Consider the following 17,254-nt stretch of genomic DNA (forward strand, 5'->3'; position numbering starts at 1 on the left):
CTCCTTCTCTCTCTAACTCTCTCTCTCTGTTTCTCCTTCTCTCTCTAACGCTCTCTCTCTGTTTCTCCTTCTCTCTCTAACTCTCTCTCTCTGTTTCTCCTTCTCTCTCTAACGCTCTCTCTCTGTTTCTCCTTCTCTCTCTAACGCTCTCTCTCTGTTTCTCCTTCTCTCTCTAACGCTCTCTCTCTCTGTTTCTCCTTCTCTCTCTAACACTCTCTCTCTCTGTTTCTCCTTCTCTCTCTAACGCTCTCTCTCTGTTTCTCCTTCTCTCTCTAACGCTCTCTCTCTGTTTCTCCTTCTCTCTCTAACGCTCTCTCTCTCTGTTTCTCCTTCTCTCTCTAACGCTCTCTCTCTGTTTCTCCTTCTCTCTCTAACGCTCTCTCTCTCTGTTTCTCCTTCTCTCTCTAACGCTCTCTCTCTGTTTCTCCTTCTCTCTCTAACGCTCTCTCTCTCTGTTTCTCCTTCTCTCTCTAACGCTCTCTCTCTCTGTTTCTCCTTCTCTCTCTAACTCTCTCTCTCTGTTTCTCCTTCTCTCTCTAATGCTCTCTCTCTCTGTTTCTCCTTCTCTCTCTAACGCTCTCTCTCTCTGTTTCTCCTTCTCTCTCTAACGCTCTCTCTCTGTTTCTCCTTCTCTCTCTAATGCTCTCTCTCTGTTTCTCCTTCTCTCTCTGCTCTTCTCTGTTTCTCCTTCTCTCTAACGCTCTCTCTCTGTTTCTCCTTCTCTCTCTAACTCTCTCTCTCTGTTTCTCCTTCTCTCTCTAATGCTCTCTCTCTGTTTCTCCTTCTCTCTCTAACGCTCTCTCTCTGTTTCTCCTTCTCTCTCTAACGCTCTCTCTCTCTGTTTCTCCTTCTCTCTCTAACGCTCTCACTCTGTTTCTCTCTCTCTGTTTCTCCTTCTCTCTCTAACGCTCTCTCTCTCTGTTTCTCCTTCTCTGTCTAACGCTCTCTCTCTCTGTTTCTCCTTCTCTCTCTAATGCTCTCTCTCTCTGTTTCTCCTTCTCTCTCTCTGTTTCTCCTTCTCTCTCTGTTTCTCCTTCTCTCTCTAACGCTCTCTCTCTCTGTTTCTCCTTCTCTCTCTAACACTCTCTCTCTCTGTTTCTCCTTCTCTCTCTAACGCTCTCTCTCTCTGTTTCTCCTTCTCTCTCTAATGCTCTCTCTCTCTGTTTCTCCTTCTCTCTCTAACACTCTCTCTCTCTGTTTCTCCTTCTCTCTCTAATGCTCTCTCTCTCTGTTTCTCCTTCTCTCTCTAACACTCTCTCTCTCTGTTTCTCCTTTTCTCTCTAATGCTCTCTCTCTGTTTCTCCTTCTCTCTCTAACGCTCTCTCTCTCTCTGTTTCTCCTTCTCTCTCTAACGCTCTCTCTCTCTGTTTCTCCTTCTCTCTCTAATGCTCTCTCTCTCTGTTTCTCCTTCTCTCTCTAACTCTCTCTCTCTGTTTCTCCTTCTCTCTCTAACGCTCTCTCTCTCTCTGTTTCTCCTTCTCTCTCTACGCTCTCTCTCTCTCTGTTTCTCTCTGTTCTCTCCTTTTCTCTCTAATGCTCTCTCTCTCTGTTTCTCCTTCTCTCTCTAACGCTCTCTCTCTCTGTTTCTCCTTCTCTCTCTAACTGTTTCTCCTTCTCTCTCTCTCTCTCTGTTTCTCCTTCTCTCTCTAACGCTCTCTCTCTCTGTTTCTCCTTCTCTCTCTAACGCTCTCTCTCTCTGTTTCTCCTTCTCTCTCTAACGCTCTCTCTCTCTGTTTCTCCTTTTCTCTCTAATGCTCTCTCTCTCTGTTTCTCCTTCTCTCTCTAACGTTTCTCCTCTCTCTCTCTGTTTCTCCTTCTCTCTCTAACTCTCTCTCTCTGTTTCTCCTTTTCTCTCTAATGCTCTCTCTCTCTGTTTCTCCTTCTCTCTCTAACGCTCTCTCTCTCTGTTTCTCCTTCTCTCTCTAACTCTCTCTCTCTCTCTCTCTGTTTCTCCTTTTCTCTCTAATGCTCTCTCTCTGTTTCTCCTTCTCTCTCTAACGCTCTCTCTCTGTTTCTCCTTCTCTCTCTAACGCTCTCTCTGTTTCTCCTTCTCTCTCTAACGCTCTCTCTCTGTTTCTCCTTCTCTCTCTAACACTGTATCTCTGTTTCTCCTTCTCTCTCTAACACTGTATCTCTGTTTCTCCTTCTCTCTCTAACACTGTATCTCTGTTTCTCCTTCTCTCTCTAACGCTCTCTCTCTGTTTCTCCTTCTCTCTCTAACACTGTATCTCTGTTTCTCCTTCTCTCTCTAACACTGTATCTCTGTTTCTCCTTCTCTCTCTAACGCTCTCTCTCTGTTTCTCCTTCTCTCTCTAACACTGTACGCTCTCTCTCTGTTTCTCCTTCTCTCTCTAACACTGTATCTCTGTTTCTCCTTCTCTCTCTAACGCTCTCTCTCTGTTTCTCCTTCTCTCTCTAACACTGTCTCTCTGTTTCTCCTTCTCTCTCTAACGCTCTCTCTCTGTTTCTCCTTCTCTCTCTAACACTGTATCTCTGTTTCTCCTTCTCTCTCTAACACTGTATCTCTGTTTCTCCTTCTCTCTATAACACTATCTCTGTTTCTCCTTCTCTCTCTAACACTGTATCTCTGTTTCTCCTTCTCTCTCTAACACTGTATCTCTGTTTCTCCTTCTCTCTCTAACGCTCTCTCTCTGTTTCTCCTTCTCTCTCTAACACTGTATCTCTGTTTCTCCTTCTCTCTCTAACACTGTATCTCTGTTTCTCCTTCTCTCTCTAACACTGTATCTCTGTTTCTCCTTCTCTCTCTAACGCTCTCTCTCTGTTTCTCCTTCTCTCTCTAACACTGTATCTCTGTTTCTCCTTCTCTCTCTAACACTGTATCTCTGTTTCTCCTTCTCTCTCTAACGCTCTCTCTCTGTTCTCCTTCTCTCTCTAACTCTCTCTCTCTCTGTTTCTCCTTCTCTCTCTAACTCTCTCTCTCTCTCTGTTTCTCCTTCTCTCTCTAACACTCTCTCTCTGTTTCTCCTTCTCTGTCTAACGCTCTCTCTCTGTTTCTCCTTCTCTCTCTAACTCTCTCTCTCTCTGTTTCTCCTTCTCTCTCTAACTCTCTCTCTCTCTGTTTCTCCTTCTCTCTCTAACGCTCTCTCTCTGTTTCTCCTTCTCTCTCTAACACTCTCTCTCTGTTTCTCCTTCTCTCTCTAACGCTGTATCTCTGTTTCTCCTTCTCTCTCTAACGCTGTATCTCTGTTTCTCCTTCTCTCTCTAACGCTGTATCTCTGTTTCTCCTTCTCTCTCTAACTCTCTCTCTCTGTTTCTCCTTCTCTCTCTAACGCTGTATCTCTGTTTCTCCTTCTCTCTCTAACGCTCTCTCTCTCTGTTTCTCCTTCTCTCTCTAACGCTGTATCTCTGTTTCTCCTTCTCTCTCTAACGCTGTATCTCTCTGTTTCTCCTTCTCTCTCTAACGCTGTATCTCTCTGTTTCTCCTTCTCTCTCTAACGCTCTCTCTCTCTGTTTCTCCTTCTCTCTCTAACTCTCTCTCTCTCTGTTTCTCCTTCCTTCTCTCTCTAACTCTCTCTCTCTGTTTCTCCTTCTCTCTCTAACACTCTCTCTCTGTTTCTCCTTCTCTCTCTAACACTCTCTCTCTGTTTCTCCTTCTCTCTCTAACGCTCTCTCTCTCTGTTTCTCCTTCTCTCTCTAACGCTGTCTCTCTGTTTCTCCTTTCTCTCTAACTCTCTAACACTCTGTATCTCTGTTTCTCCTTCTCTCTCTAACGCTGTATCTCTGTTTCTCCTTCTCTCTCTAACGCTCTCTCTCTGTTTCTCCTTCTCTCTCTAACTCTCTCTCTCTCTCTGTTTCTCCTTCTCTCTCTAACGCTCTCTCTCTGTTTCTCCTTCTCTCTCTAACGCTCTCTCTCTCTGTTTCTCCTTCTCTCTCTAACACTCTCTCTCTGTTTCTCCTTCTCTCTCTAACACTCTCTCTCTCTGTTTCTCCTTCTCTCTCTAACGCTCTCTCTTTCTGTTTCTCCTTCTCTCTCTAACGCTCTCTCTTTCTGTTTCTCCTTCTCTCTCTCTAACTCTCTCTCTCTCTGTTTCTCCTTCTCTCTCTAACGCTCTCTCTCTCTGTTTCTCCTTCTCTCTCTAACGCTCTCTCTCTCTGTTTCTCCTTCTCTCTCTAACACTCTCTCTATCTGTTTCTCCTTCTCTCTCTAACACTCTCTCTCTCTGTTTCTCCTTCTCTCTCTAATGCTCTCTCTCTCTGTTTCTCCTTCTCTCTCTAACACTCTCTCTCTCTGTTTCTCCTTCTCTCTCTAACACTCTCTCTCTCTGTTTCTCCTTCTCTCTCTAACGCTCTCTGTCTGTTTCTCCTTCTCTCTCTAATGCTCTCTCTCTCTGTTTCTCCTTCTCTCTCTAATGCTCTCTCTCTCTGTTTCTCCTTCTCTCTCTAACACTCTCTCTCTCTGTTTCTCCTTTTCTCTCTAATGCTCTCTCTCTGTTTCTCCTTCTCTCTCTAACGCTCTCTCTCTCTGTTTCTCCTTCTCTCTCTAACACTCTCTCTCTCTGTTTCTCCTTCTCTCTCTAATGCTCTCTCTCTCTGTTTCTCCTTCTCTCTCTAACGCTCTCTCTCTCTGTTTCTCCTTCTCTCTCTGTTTCTCCTTCTCTCTCTAACGCTGTATCTCTGTTTCTCCCTCTCTCATCTGTCTCTATCCCCCTTCTCTCTCGCTCCCTCCCTTTATAACCCCCTATCTCTCTCTTAAAGAGAGGCTGAAATCAGGTTGGCATATGTCAGTGTGCCTGTGCATAAGTATGATATGATACTAAAGATTATGTGCTAAACATATTGTTGAAATGTCGAGCAGTTGTCTTTCTCTTTTTAGGACAAAAATGGTTTGTCCAATGAGAGAGGTGGTGAGGGTGGATGGCACAATTTCTACTGTCACTTATTCAAATACGCACACGTACACATACACACAAAATGCACACACACACACACTAATACATGCATGCATAAATGCACACACACACACAAGCACGTACACGCATACACACAAACTCCTAACAGACAGACAGACACACACACACACACACACACACACACACACACACACACACACACACACACACACACACACACACACACACACACACACACACACACACACACACACACACATATATAATCCCTTCAGTACAGTAGAGTAACCCAGTTGAAGCAGAACAGAGGGAGAGATAGAGAGGTTAGTCTACTCGCCCACGTACCAAAATGTTCAACCATGTTAGAGGAATCGAGGACACTGCATCATCCCTCTGCATCGCTCAGCAAGATCGCTCTTTACCTCTGTGTCAGTGTGTGTGTGTGGTACACTACACAAGGGTAAATTACACACATACCTACATGATACATATACAGACGCTCACACATGCAGTACATACACAACTACTACACACATGAGCATGTAAATCACACAGGAAAAGACTACTATTTGGCTTAAGAATGACGTGAACATGCACGCCATTGAGGAGCATTTGGATCAGTCCATTACATGCAGCGCAAGGATTAAATAGTGCGTTAAGAGAACTGGAGTTCACACAGAGGATTGTTCTCACGCTCCACTCAATAATGTTTCCAGTTAGTCAGACAGGTGTAGGAAAGCATAATAGCACATGAAACATGACCACAAAACAGACAGGCCCAAATTTAGCAGGACTGCTGCCAGGTGCACCTTAAACTCTCAAACCTCTCAACTGGCTGGCCCGGTCTGTCAATGACTGTCTGGGTCACATTTCACTCGGTTTACACTAGTGGGAAAGCTTGAACTGTATCATAAAGTCCTCCAATTTCTCTCTTGAAGAATACTCTGATGTGTTGAGACAGGCTTGATACAGTAAACAAGATCCCATTACCCAACCTGGCAACCACAATGGATACTGTGGTGTACTGTATACAAACAAACACCTGTTGAAACAAGCAGGCAGTCAGCCCCTCAGAACAGCTGACTAAACTCCTGTCCACTGGCTCAGTCTGTACACAGGGGCAGACCACACAATGCTCAGGTCATGGTTCAGCTAGGGCCAGATGGTTCTCCTGTTCAGGTCATGTGGTCAGGACAAAGTCCAGGACCTAGCTGTAGACTACAGATGTAGGATCAGGATTGGATCACTCTTTTGTTGCTGAAAATGTTCCTGCATTGCAGGAAATGCAGACTTGTAGTATTTTCAAGGTTTAAAAAAGCCTTCAAAAGTTTGTAATTTCCATTTTAAAATGTAAGACTTGATTTGCCTTAACAAAAAATGTATCAACCCCTGCTGGAAGATTTTCCTGCTTTAGGAGACTGGCTCAAATTAAGATCCTACATCTGTACAATAATGACCCAGATCTTTTCCTGGTCAGTTTACATGATCAGGAAAAAGTCCTTGCTCTATATAATTTCAAGGCATCTAATTCAGGAGAGATAAACCATAGACTAAGAGTACTGAGGACTGACGGTGCAAACAGGAAGTGATGTCATAGTATGCCGACAGACATACTCACCAAGTACGCCCAGACGGTAGTTCATGGTGACCACGATGACGTTGCCGTAGGCTGCGAGGACGCTGGCGTCGAACATGTTTCCCGCCCCCTCCATGTAGGAGCCGCCATGGATGAACAACATCACCGGCTTCTTCCGACGGTCACGGATATCTGTGGGGAAGAGAGGGACATGGACACACACACACACACACACACACACACACACACACACACACACACACACACACAGGATGAGAGAAAGAGACAGAAGTAGAACAACTTTAGATTCTGAGGAACAGATGACACAAATTTGAGTGTATTTACAAAAAAACACCCACAGGAATGTCCACAGAACATCATTCACTCAAATCATATATCCATTTCTGTATATGTGCCATTCAATCTCCCTTTTCTACTGTGGCCTCTCATCTTCAACTAAACTACATGACCAAAAGTATACGGACACCTCTCATTCCAAAATCACAGGCATGATTTAAATAAATCTTTATTTAACTAGGCAAGTCAGTTAAGAACACATTCTTATGTCCAATGATGGCCTAGAAACAGTGGGTTAACAGCCTTGTTCAGAACGACAGATTTTTACCTTGTCAGCTCAGGGATTTGATTTTGCAACCTTTTGGTTACTAGTCCAACACTCTAACCACTTGGCTACCTGCTGGTTACTAGCCCAACACTCTAACCACTTGGCTACCTGCTGGTTACTAGCCCAACACTCTAACCACTTGGCTACCTGCTGGTTACTAGCCCAACACTCTAACCACTTGGCTACCTGCTGGTTACTAGTCCAACACTCTAACCACTTGGCTACCTGCTGGTTACTAGTCCAACGCTCTAAACACTTGGCTACCTGCTGGTTACTAGCCCAACACTCTAAACACTTGGCTACCTGCTGGTTACTAGCCCAACACTCTAAACACTTGGCTACCTGCTGGTTACTAGCCCAACACTCTAAACACTTGGCTACCTGCTGGTTACTAGCCCAACACTCTAAACACTTGGCTACCTGCTGGTTACTAGCCCAACACTCTAAACACTTGGCTACCTGCTGGTTACTAGCCCAACACTCTAAACACTTGGCTACCTGCTGGTTACTAGCCCAACACTCCAAACACTTGGCTACCTGCTGGTTACTAGCCCAACACTCTAAACACTTGGCTACCTGCTGGTTACTAGCCCAACACTCTAAACACTTGGCTACCTGCTGGTTACTAGCCCAACACTCTAAACACTTGGCTACCTGCTGGTTACTAGCCCAACACTCTAAACACTTGGCTACCTGCTGGTTACTAGCCCAACACTCTAACCACTTGGCTACCTGCTGGTTACTAGCCCAACACTCTAAACACTTGGCTACCTGCTGGTTACTAGCCCAACACTCTAACCACTTGGCTACCTGCTGGTTACTAGCCCAACACTCTAAACACTTGGCTACCTGCTGGTTACTAGCCCAACACTCTAAACACTTGGCTACCTGCTGGTTACTAGCCCAACACTCTAAACACTTGGCTACCTGCTGGTTACTAGCCCAACACTCTAACCACTTGGCTACCTGCTGGTTACTAGCCCAACACTCTAAACACTTGGCTACCTGCTGGTTACTAGCCCAACACTCTAAACACTTGGCTACCTGCTGGTTACTAGCCCAACACTCTAAACACTTGGCTACCTGCTGGTTACTAGCCCAACACTCTAAACACTTGGCTACCTGCTGGTTACTAGCCCAACACTCTAACCACTTGGCTACCTGCTGGTTACTAGCCCAACACTCTAACCACTTGGCTACCTGCTGGTTACTAGCCCAACACTCTAACCACTTGGCTACCTGCCGCCCCTAGCGGAGGTGGTCCCCCCTTTGCTGCTATAACAGCCTCCAATTTTCTAGGAAGGCTTTCACTAGATGTCAGAACATTGTTAAAGGGACTTGCTTCCATTCAGCAACAAAAACATTAGTGAGGTCGGGCACGGAGGTTGGGCAATTAGGCCTGACTCGCAGTTGACGTCCCAATTCATCTTAAAGGTGTTCAATGGGTTTGAGGTCAGGGCTCAGTGCAGGCCAGTCAAGTTATTCCACACCGATCTCGACAAACCATTTCTGAATGGACCTCGCTTTGTGCACGGGGGCATTGTAATGCTGAAACAGTAATGGGCCTTCCCCAAACTGTTGCCACAATGTTGGAAGCACAGAATCATCTAGAATGTCATTGTATTCTGTAGCATTAAGATTTCACTTCAGTGGAACTAAGGGGCCTAGCCTGAATCATGAAAAACAGCCCCAGACCATTATTCCTCCTCCACCAAACTTTATAGTTGGCACTATGCATTGGGGCAAGTAGCATTCTCCCGGCATCTGCCAAACCCAGATTCATCCATCGGACTGCCAGATGGGGAAGCGTTATTCATCACTCCAGAGAACGCATTTCCACTGCTCCGGAGTCCAATGGCAGTGAGCTTTACACCGCTCCAGACGAAGTTTAGCATTGACCATGATGATCTTAGGCTTGTGTGCGGCTGCTTGGCCATGGAAACCCATTTCATGAAGCTACCGACGAACAGTTCTTGTGCTGATGTTGCTCCCAGAGGCAGTTTGGAACTTGGTATTGAGTGTTGCAACCGAGGACAGACATTCCCACTTTTACAATAACAGCATTTACAGTTGACCAGGGCACCTCTAGCAGGGCAAAAATTGAACGAACTGACTTGTTGGAATGACGGTGCCGTCATATGACGGTGCTGTGTTGAAAGTCAGTGAGCCCTTCAGTAAGGCCATTCTACTGCCAATGTTTGTCTATGGAGATCGCATGGCTATGTGCTCGATTTTATACACCTGTCATCAACAGGTGTGGCTGAAATAGCCAAATCCACTCATTTGAAGGGGTGTCGACATACTTTTGTATATGCAGTGTATATCCCCAAAGTCTGAAAGGTAAGCTTCTTCTCCTCATTCCTGACCTTCAAACTGAACTGAGAGGACATTATAAGTGAAAGCTATAGTGTGGGAACCTATCCAGTGGCTAGCCATATTAGATGTTAGAACATGGTAGTAGTGCTGTGGCAGTCTATGTATGTTTCTGTCCCCTCTTGTAGTGCTGTGCAACAAGTCTCCCTGTGTCCCCTCTCTCTGTGGAATTATGGCACCGTCTGTAACTCCCACTGTCCCCTCTGGCGAGTTATGGTACAGTCTGCCACTGTCTCTCCTACTGTCCTCTCTGTAGTATGCTGGTACGGTCTGGGTTTCACAGGGTCCCCCCTCTCTGTGACGTGCTGTGGTATGGTCTGTGTGTCTTTAGTAGGGCGGAGCTGCCAGTGCTGCCCAGTTAGCCTAGCGTCTGCCCTGTGGATAATTCATATGAGAGCCAGACTAAGAGGAAACATAAATAACAGCACAGCATCTGTTTAGCCTGATGAGCTTCTGGAGTGGGAGATGGGAAAAGAGACAGGGAGATGGAGATAGAGAGAGAGATGGAAAAATATACAGAGGGAGAGAGATGAGTAAATAAATAATGTAGAGAACGATGGGAAAAGAGAGAGAGAAAGGGGAGAGAGAGAGAAAGAGATATGCACAGAGGCAGAGAGAAAGAGTGCGTGAGAGAGAGAAAGAGAGAAAGAGATATGCACAGAGGCAGAGAGAAAGAGTGCGTGAGAGAGAGAGAGAGAGAGAGAGAGACAGAGAGAGAGAAGTAGAAAGAGTAATGTCACAAGAAAATGGTGGGACAGGATGAGATCAAATAAACCATTACAAAGTTGTACCTGGCAAGGTCTCTTCACGGACACAGAGATGCATGTAGGAAACTTCACACACGTGAGCACACGGACACACACACACACATAGGCAGCTCCGATGCTGAGTCGCTATGGAAACTGCCTCTTCTCTCTCTAATAGAACCGCACCAGCCATTCCATTGCACTGACTCACTCTGAGCCTGTTGCCGTGGTAACACATTCTACTCACGTATTTGCATCACAACCTGAATCTCAGGTTACACATGCACCAGAGTGCATCACACACACACACGCACTTGCATGTGCACACACACACCACTGCGTCAATACACACACATGCAGTCATCCTTCATAGAACATATTACAGTGCACTCGAGAGACTAAATACATTAAAGCCCTGACACACACACACAAATGATTTCCCCATCTCTCTTATGCAACCAACTTCACATATGCGCACAATTATACAGCAATGGAGTGCGCACACACACACACACATGCATACACACACACTCACACACACTCCATTTCCTTTCTCTCCAGTGTATTGTGTGTCTCTAGTGATTTCCCAGAGGAGATGTAAACAAGTTCAATTATCCCAGCATTACCAGGCCAGCAGAGCCCTTGGTGTGACGCCTGGCTAATGGATCAGCTCTCCTCTCTGTCACCAGGCAGTCACACACCACAAGCACATGACAAACAACACACACACAGAGACAGACAGCGACAGAGACATTGACAGAGAGGGACGCTCAGCACTGGACTGGAGAGTGTCACTCTTCTCCAGCAGAGCTAGGACATCTAGAGCACCAGGTACTTTGTCTCTGAGAGTGTTGCTGTGGACGTCTGAGTGCTCTGTGTGTTTGTGAGCATGTGTTACCTCTAAAGGATGTAGGCCTTTGTGACAATCTATCTCGCTGTTCACCCACATAAAGCATTCAAATACCTCTGTGTGAATGGGAGCTAAGTGAACGTAAGGATTTGAGTTGATTATGTGTCCGTGTGTGAGCGCACCAGCCTAGCATGACGGCATGATAATGTACACGTTGCCGTATGTGTGTGTCTGCGCACGTGTTCGGGCTGACTAACAGAGGAAGGAGATGGGATGTGTGTTAGAGCCACCTGCAGGACTCTCCAGGTGTACGTGTCTCCTCAGAGAGACATTTCACTATGTGACTGACTCACATCGGGACATCCAGGAGGTTAACACTCCGTCCAAACATGTCATTAACCTACGTTACTTACATACCCAGTCACAGGGACAGCATGTAATATGTATATAATATGTATATAATATGCATGTAATATGTATATAATATGTATATAATATGTATATAATATGTACTATGCATGTAATATTTTACCTTTATTTTACTAGGCAAGTCAGTTAAGAACAAATTCTTATTTTCAATGACAGCCTAGGAACAGTGGGTTAACTGCCTGTTCAGGGGCAGAACGACAGATTTGTACCTTTGTACCCTGTCAGCTTGGGGATTTGAACTTGCAACCTTCCGGTTACTAGTCCAACGCTCTAACCACTAGGCTACCCTGCCTATATGTATATAATATGTATGTACTATGCATGTAATATGTATATAATATGTATGTACTATGCATGTAATATGTATGTAATATTAATATGGGGGTTATGGGTCCATCTGATAGGTTGACTGCACCATACATACTGTGGATATTCTGTATATCATAGACATTGTATGCAGCTGTTCATCACTCTGTACAGTACGTGGAACTCATTCATTCTTTATGGAGGTCTTTCTAAGCATCAGCACAAGAGCTAACCTTGTAGCAGGGGTCTGGACTGACCCAGTCAGACTAGTCTATCCTCCTCCACATTTAATAGATTGGTTGAACAGTGCAGAAGAGAACCTCCCCTCAGTTATTTTTCTTCAAGACCAGTACGTAGGGGATCTAGTTTGGGGCGTTTATTTTAGGCCTGCTACAGTGCGTTAGGTTAGGTTTGTCATGCCTTCCCCTTCCCTGTGTTGTGTGGGTGCTGATGCCCTTGTTTGTATGTGATGGAGTGTGTGTTGGTGTAGGATGTGTATGTGAAAGAAAGTGATGTAGAGTGATTTAGTGTCTGTGTACTGTATGTGTGACTTCACACGTGTTAGTACATGATACGAGTGCATATGTTAGTGCATGATAAGAGTACATGATAAGAGTGCATATCCTAGTGCATGATAAGAGTGCATGATAAGAAGGCATGTGTTTGTGCATGATAAGAGTGCATAATAAGAGTGCATGATAAGAGTTCATGTGTGCATGTAGGAGGGGAGCAGAGAGAACTGTCTCACTCAGCTACCATCAGCCTACATCCCAGGCCTACAGGGCCAAAAGGGCCCTCACTGTCCTGCCTGCTTCAAAACAGCCCCTGAAACACTGGCACACTATTCTCGCTCCTTTCCTCCTCTCCTCTCCTCTCCTCTCCTCTCCTCTCCTCTCCTCTCCTCTCCTCTCCCTCTCCTCTCCTCTCCTCTCCTCTCCTCTCCTCTCCTCTCCTCTCCTCTCCTCTCCTCTCCTTTCCTTCCTTCCTTCCTTCCTTCCTTCCTTCCTTCCTTCCTTCCTTCCTTCCTCTCCTCTCATTTCTTCGCCACTCTCCTTCTCTCTGCCTTTCTTCTGCTGTTGCTTTCTCCCCCTCCACCCTTGCTGCTCTCCCCCTCCCCCTCCCCCCTTACTCCCCCCCCACCGTTACTGCTCTCTCCCCCTCCACCCTAGCTGCTCTCTCCCCCCTCTCCCTCTCTCTTTCTCACTATTTTCCATCCTAGTCTCCCACTCATCCACCCTCTCTTCCTCCCTCTCTCTCTCTCTTTCTCACTATTTTCCATCCTAGTCTCCCACTCATCCACCCTCTCTTCCTCCCTCTCTTCCTCCCTCTCTCTCTCACTTTCAAAGCTCTATAAATGTCATTTCATCATGCACTTGTATTCATCACCACTATTTTTTCCATTTTCTCCCCCTCCTCGCCCTCCCCTGTGCTCTCAGCGCTCCCCTTTCCCTTTCTCTTTCATCTCTCTTCTGTCATTCTGCTCCTCTCCTCCAGATTCCTGTACGCATCCTTTCCTCTCTTTTCACCGTTAAGAAACCGCACAATTGGATTAGCTAGATCTGTCTCTTTTTAAACCATAGCAATTAGAGACGGCAGAATGGGAGAAATGAACACGGAAACAGCAAACACACCTCAACACATACAATCAAACACAAACACATACACACAGCCCGAATGGATGCAAACACAAACACATACACACAGCCCGAATGGATGCAAACACAAACACATACAATCAAACACAAACACATACACACAGCCCGAATGGATGCAAACACAAACACATACACACAGCCCGAGTGGATTCAAACACAAACACATACACACAGCCCGAATGGATGCAAACACAAACACATACACACAGCCCGAATGGATGCAAACACAAACACATACACACAGCCCGAGTGGATGCAAACACAAACACATACACACAGCCCGAATGGATGCAAACACAAACACATACACACAGCCCGAATGGATGCAAACACAAACACATACACACAGCCCGAGTGGATGCAAACACAAACACATACAATCAAACACAAACACATACAATCAAACACAAACACATACACACAGCCCGAATGGATGCAAATACAAACACATACAATCAAACACAAACACATACACACAGCCCGAATGGATGCAAACACAAACACATACACACAGCCCGAGTGGATGCAAACACAAACACATACACACAGCCCGAGTGGATGCAAACACAAACACATACACACAGCCCGAGTGGATGCAAACACAAACACATACACACAGCCCGAATGGATGCAAACACAAACACATACACACAGCCCGAGTGGATGCAAACACAAACACATACACACAGCCCGAGTGGATGCAAACACAAACACATACACACAGCCCGAGTGGATGCAAACACAAACACATACACACAGCCCGAATGGATGCAAACACAAACACATACACACAGCCCGAATGGATGCAAACACAAACACATACACACAGCCCGAATGGATGCAAACACAAACACATACACACAGCCCGAGTGGATGCAAACACAAACACATACACACAGCCCGAATGGATGCAAACACAAACACATACACACAGCCCGAATGGATGCAAACACAAACACATACACACAGCCCGAATGGATGCAAACACAAACACATACACACAGCCCGAGTGGATGCAAACACAAACACATACACACAGCCCGAATGGATGCAAACACAAACACATACACACAGCCCGAGTGGATGCAAACACAAACACATACACACAGCCCGAGTGGATGCAAACACAAACACATACACACAGCCCGAAGTGGATGCAAACACAAACACATACACACAGCCCGAGTGGATGCAAACACAAACACATACAATCAAACACAAACACATACACACAGCCCGAAGTGGATGCAAACACAAACACATACACACAGCCCGAAGGGATGCAAACACAAACACATACACACAGCCCGAATGGATGCAAACACAAACACATACACACAGCCCGAGTGGATGCAAACACAAACACATACAATCAAACACAAACACATACACACAGCCCGAATGGATGCAAACACAAACACATACACACAGCCCGAATGGATGCAAACACAAACACATACACACAGCCCGAGTGGATGCAAACACAAACACATACACACAGCCCGAATGGATGCAAACACAAACACATACACACAGCCCGAGTGGATGCAAACACAAACACATACACACAGCCCGAATGGATGCAAACACAAACACATACACACAGCCCGAATGGATGCAAACACAAACACATACACACAGCCCAGTGGATGCAAACACAAACACATACACACAGCCCGAGTGGATGCAAACACAAACACATACACACAGCCCGAATGGATGCAAACACAAACACAAACACATACACACAGCCCGAGTGGATGCAAACACAAACACATACACACAGCCCGAATGGATGCAAACACAAACACAAACACATACACACAGCCCGAGTGGATGCAAACACAAACACATACACACAGCCCGAGTGGATGCAAACACAAACACATACACACAGCCCGAGTGGATGCAAACACAAACACATACACACAGCCCGAGTGGATGCAAACACAAACATATGCACACACACGCACACAAACACAATAGTAAAAGTGATCTTTCAGACCTCTTGATTATATAAAGACAAGGCATCATTCCCCTGGCTAGTTTTAACAACTAGTTACACGGTTTCCTAGATGTGTAATGTTTGTGGGACAGTAACCTTCACCGCTTGGAATCGTATCCAAATGCCAGCACCCCCCTACAAACAAACTGTAATGCCTTTACTGTAAAAACCCACCTATTCCCCAACAAATAATCAAATAAAGAAATGGTCAAGTGGATCAATCAAAAGACCCAATCTACACAATGCAGTCAAAGAACATCTATTAAACAAAATATAAATTATTCACCTTTTGGATGGTGCAAGACAGAGGACAGTCAAAACAGCATGACTTGTAAAAAGTGATATGCAAATAAAATTCGACTATATACCAAAAAAGGAGAAAATGGCTGTGGCAGGGGTGTGTGGAACAATTGAGGTTTGTGTGTATATGTGTGTTTGTGTGTGTGTGTGTGTGAGAGAAAAAGACAGAGAGAAAGACAGAGAAAGACAGAGAGAGAAACAGCGAGAGAAAGACAGAGACAGAGAAAGACAGAGAGAGAAACAGAGCAAGGGAGCGTGAAAGAAAGAGAGATAGCGAAGAAAAAAGCTAGATGAGAGAGATGATAGATGAGAGGGGAGTATGTCTGTCTATATCAGTCTACTTCACAACATTAACGTTGAGTTATCTATTCTAGCTAGCTTTTAGCTATGGTATCAAATATAATATATTATGTGTATATTATTATACTTAATACATTTTTGTGAGACGATTACAATTAATGAGATAATAATAATAGTGATTACACTTACAGACACCAACATATAATGTCAGTTTGTTATTCTATCCCCTCCAAAAGTTTGAAAAATACCACAAAAGGGTTAAACATGCTGCAAAAATACCTTCATCCTTTGGTTTGTTCATTGTAGACTCATCGTGTTTTTTTGTGAGAGGACCTAAGGTTCAGAAAAAAGGGAGGAAAAAGAGAAGAGAAAATTGAAAAAGATTTCACTTTGCTGAAAACGAAAAAGAAACCAAGGGAGGAGAAAAATGGCAAACCAGCAAGAGACTAGCGTTGCACGGTATACCGGTTACCACGGTAACATCACCATACCAAAACATCATGATACTTCTGATACATTTTTTTGAATAGCGTAGTTTCATATGATACTGACTTTTTCAGCCCTAGTGATCTAAAAAACCTGCTACAAAATGTTTAAATTCAGTTGAATTGAAGCGACAGCCACTAGTCTCTGGTATGCACAGGTCCAATCATATCCACTTCACTTTCATGCTCACATCACGTGTAGCAGCTGTAATCAGCCAGCATAACCCCCTACCAGCTATAACCATAACTACCAGCCCTCATTCACCCGCTTCTCTCCTTCTGCTCTTCATGAGCATCTATTCCTCAGTCAGTTAAAAAATACATCATTTAGCCATGATGGAGATGGGGATGCAGACCCTGATGAGTCTTCTCTTGTTAGTTGTACATTTGTTACATTGGAGCAGCAGGCAGAGCGAGCAATGGTGATATATCACCTGTTATAATCAAGAGCACAGACCAGTCTGAGTTTGAAGTTCACTGTCAAGCAGCCTTTTGAGTGTCAGAGGGGTAAAATGGAGCACTGCTTGGCGACATGCCTGCTTGCAGCTTTACAACAGAGAAAACGGCTTGTCTCCAGCCTAAACAGTAAACGACATATTTAAAAAAATAGATATTTTTTTACCTTTATTTAACCAGGCAAGTCAGTTAAGAACACATTCTTATTTTCAATGACAGCAGATTTGTACCTTGTCAGCTCAGGGGTTTGAACTCGCAACCTTCCGGTTACTAATCC

General features: G+C 44.9%; 1 pseudogene; it reads right to left on the reverse strand.

Moving 5' to 3' along the window:
* LOC112231402 overlaps nt 1–17,254 on the reverse strand; it is a 105,115-nt pseudogene that overhangs the window by 44,359 nt on the left and 43,502 nt on the right.

The sequence above is a fragment of the Oncorhynchus tshawytscha genome, linkage group LG33, assembly GCF_018296145.1.
Source record: "Oncorhynchus tshawytscha isolate Ot180627B linkage group LG33, Otsh_v2.0, whole genome shotgun sequence".
NCBI lineage: Eukaryota > Metazoa > Chordata > Actinopteri > Salmoniformes > Salmonidae > Oncorhynchus > Oncorhynchus tshawytscha.